The 4,205-nt window shown below is 41.2% G+C and overlaps 1 long non-coding RNA gene across 5 annotated transcripts in view; it reads left to right on the top strand.

Moving 5' to 3' along the window:
* The window catches only part of LOC139024088 (uncharacterized), a 10,701-nt gene extending 8,010 nt beyond the window's left edge, over positions 1–2,691 (top strand). For all 5 annotated transcript variants that reach the window (XR_011475317.1, XR_011475314.1, XR_011475315.1 and 2 more), the window contains one exon: positions 200–2,691. This is a non-coding gene — a long non-coding RNA (uncharacterized lncRNA). The remainder of the gene's footprint in view (positions 1–199) is intronic.
* The last annotated feature ends 1,514 nt before the right edge of the window (positions 2,692–4,205 follow it).

Here is a 4,205-nt window from a genome sequence, read left to right as displayed (position 1 = left end):
AGTTCATCAGGAATCATGCGACGCCTTTAGGAATGCTCTGTGATTGTAGTGTTATAACCTGTAACCTGATTTATATAGTATAGTGTTATAACCTGTGCCTGATTTATATAGTATAGTGTTATAACCTGTACCTGATTTATATAGTGTATAAACCTTACCTGTATTATATGTAGTGTTATTAACCATCTCTCTCTTTGAGTGTTAATGTGTGTGTGAGTGTTAATGTGTGTGTACGTGTGCATGAGTACGTATGTTTGTGTGCATGTACAGGTAACTGCCAAAATAATGGAAGCGATTAAATGAGGGATAGAAAGTATTTAGAAAGCAGGTGCCTCCACACAGGTGTGGTTCCTGAGTTAATTAAGTAATTAACATCCCATCATGCTTAGGGCCATGTATTAAAATGCTGGACAGACCATTATTTTGGCTTCCATGGCTATACCCCCTATAGGATGACAAGACCCCCATCCACAGGACACGAGTGGCCACTGAATGGTTTGATGAGCATGAAAATGATGTAAACCATATTCAATGACCGTCTCAGTCACCAGATCTCAACCCAATTGAACACTTATGGGAGATTCTGGAGCGGAGCCTGAGATGGTGTTTTCCATCAACAAAACACCAAATGATGGAATTTCACTTGTAGAATCTATGCCCTGGGTACGTTGAAGTCGTTCTGGCTCGTCCCAGCGCTCTATGYAGACACTTTATGTTGCCATTTCCTTTATTTTGGCAGTTACCTGTATGACTGATGATGTTTCTGGGTGTGGTCTTCCTGTGAAGTTTAGCAGGATAGGAGCTYGGTGCTATATAGTGGGCTGAGGGGGGAGTTATATGAGGAAGAGTATCTTACCGATGAAGCCTTGATTTTCAGGTTGAGGGGAACATGGTAAACATTATGTACAGGGTAACAGTAGATATATAAGCAGCAGCCTGGGGTCTGTCCGGTTGCTTGGTGTAGTAGCAGACAGGGGCCACTAGTGGTTGGTCCTGGCGCTGTTCTCACAGTGCGCTTTCTGGGCTGTCCGAGCCTGGCTGGGCTCAAAGCATGGGAGCTCAGTGGCTGGAATTGCAGAGACAGATATGGGTGTGGCCCTCCCTTGCCTCAGACTCCACCCACAGACGTAGAACAGAACCTCCCCCTTTGGGACTCCTCCCCCCATGGCTGCGTCCAAAATGGCATCCTACTMGTCTCCTATCAAAAGTATCCTACTATATAGGGACTAGGGTTCCGTCCTCCTCTCTAAGACCAGCTGTTCCTCTGGCTTCTGTACTAGAAGACCCTTCATGACCTCTGACCTCATCAGTCAAGTTTATGCCATGTTATCCTAGTCACGGACACCACTCTCCCAACATAGACATAGACAGATACGCGTCACAGCCAGCCACCTACCGACCTACACTACTGACAGGGAGAGAAATGGCACACAGGTATTGTCTGGTCGTCAATCACAGGCTGTGTGCTTATGTGTACACTCTTATGTGGCAGAATGAGTCAGGGGTCAGGGTTTGTCAGAGGTCAAGCTGGCATTCTCTCTGAAAGAGTCAGGTGCACATTGTTGAATGTTATGAATAGAGCAGTCATGATTCCTCATTCTACATGTAAGAGAGATGTTTGTTGTTCTATATAATATATTTCTGTCTGAATCTCCGTTAGAGMTCTCTGTCCATATTGGGGAAGGCCCTACTCTCTACTGACAGTGTGTGTGTGTGTGTGGTCGGGGTGGGGACTTTGCACCTTAACATTCATATTTATAATGTATGGTATCTTTCTAATCTTGCTTAAAGGGAAAAATTCACTCAAAACCATTTTTTGTATTTTTTTCACTAGTCCACTCTTGATACAGTCTCAAAATGTTTTGCATGTCAGCATTCAAGAGTCACTTGCCACATCATCAATGCGTTTTGCAGTGTATTTTTCCTTTAAGTCTGTGTTGATGCCAGTGGAAGGAAGGCCTGTGTAATGTACTGAGAACAAAGAGGTCCTTCTGTAAGGCACTGGGTTGTATATAAGAAGCATTAGAATGATGATAATGATTACGTTTTTAATTTTGTATTTCTACTGCTGTAACTGAACTAAATAATAATGTTGCCTATAATAACAATGTATTATTGTACTGTGTTACAGATTAATGATGATCATGACCTACATACAGTACCAGTCAACAATTTGMACACCTACTTATTCCAGGGTTTTTCTTTGTTTTTARTATTTTCTACATTGTAGAATAATAGTGAAGACATCAYKWCTATGAAATAACACATATGGAAWCATGTAGTAACCAAAAAAGTGTTAAACAAGTCAAAATGTATTTTATATTTGAGATTCTTCAAAGTAGCCACCCTTTACCTTGATGACAGCTTTGCACACTCTTGGCATTCTCTCAACCAGCTTCACCTGGAAAGCTTTTCCAACAGTCTTAAAGGAGTTCCCACATATTTCTAGAAAATAGTCAAAATAAAGAAAAACCCTGGAATGAGTAGGTGTGTCCAAACCTTTGACTGGTACTGTATGTTCTTTTGCTCAAAAGCTTTCCGTCTTAAACGTCAGACAAACTGCTGTCTCATCCATTACGTGACAAAATGTACCTTCATTCATCCAACATTTCTGAACGTGAGGAACATTGTAGAGTGTGTTACATTATTGTCTATACTTAATGCATTTTAATATAAASCTGTGAACTCAGACCACTTTGTTGTTTGTTTCATTCCTATTCTCATCCTAATGTATGCGTGGATCGTACACTTTAGAGGTCAGTCTATATTTCCTCGCGTCCCTGCGTGTTGCCTGTTCCATAGAGTTCTTATAGCATCTTATAGCAATTATAGCATCTCTTATGCCCTGCTCCATTATCAATAGAAGGAATATCAGATTCCTGTTGCTATAATAATAGTATTAATAGTAATAATAATAATATTAGTAGTAATAATAATATTAGTCATAATAATAGTAGTAATAATAGTAGTAATAATAATAATAGTAATAATACATGGGACTTATACTGAACAAAAATATAAATGCAACATGCAACAATTTCAAAGATTTTACTGAGTTACTGTTCATATAAGGAAATCAGTTKATTTAAATAAATTCATTAGGCCCCAATCTATGGATTTCGCATGACTGGACAGGGGTGCAGCCATGGGTGAGCCGTGGAGGGCATTGGCCCACCCACTTGGCAGCCAGAACCACCCACTATGGAGCCTGGCCCAGCCAATCAGAATGTGTTTTTCTCCACAAAAGGGCTTTATTACAGCCAGAAATACTCCTCAGCACCCCCACACCCCCCTCAGATGATCCCGTAGGTGAAGAAGCCAGATGTGGAGGTCCTGGGTTGGCGTGGTTACACGTGGTCTGCGATTGTGAAGCCGGTTGGACGTATTGCCAAATTCTCTTAAACGACGGAGGCAGGTAATGGTAGAGAAATTAACATTAAATGCTCTGGCAACAGCTCTGGTGAACATTCCTGCAGTCAGCATTCCAAATGCACGCTCCCTAAAAACTTGAGACATTTGTGGCATTGTGTTTGTTGTGTGACAAAACTGCACATTTTAGAGTGGCCTTTTATTGTCCCCAGCACAAGGTGCACCTGTGTAATGATTATTCTGTTTAATCCGCTTCTTGATATGCCACACCTGTCAGGTGGATGGATTATCTTGGCAAAGGAGAAATTCTCACTAACAGGGATGTAKACAAATTTGTGTAKAAAAATTGAGAGAAACAAGCTTTTTGTGTGTATGGAAAATGTCWGATTTTTTTTTCTTCAGCTCATTTAACATGGGACCAACACTTTACATGTTGCGGTTATTTTTTTAAAGTGTATATAGCGCTTTTCAATTACCAAAAGTTGCTTAAATGCTGCCTCWGGTCATAGTGAAGCAGATATTTTGATGTCTCTCTGTCTCTGTCTGCCTGGGACAAATCCTGGGATGTATCCCAAAAAATACTTTAACCAGGGACCACTCTGGTGAAAAGTAGTGCACTATATAGGGACGAGGGTGCCATTTGGGATAGAAACCTCCTATCTTGCTCCACTGAAAAGACCTTGAAACACCTTTAATACATCTAGGTCTCCCTTTTGTCCTCTTTTCAGACTCTTTTTATATCCCTCCCTCTCTCCCTTCTCTCTCTCTGTTGATGAATAGCGGTCATAACTCAGGGGCCCAGTGGCACCTTCCCTCCCTCTTTCCCTTCTCTCTCT

This window comes from Salvelinus sp. IW2-2015, unplaced genomic scaffold (genome assembly GCF_002910315.2).
Source record: "Salvelinus sp. IW2-2015 unplaced genomic scaffold, ASM291031v2 Un_scaffold976, whole genome shotgun sequence".
NCBI classification, from domain to species: Eukaryota; Metazoa; Chordata; class Actinopteri; order Salmoniformes; family Salmonidae; genus Salvelinus; species Salvelinus sp. IW2-2015.
This window is presented reverse-complemented; position numbering and strand designations above follow the sequence as displayed.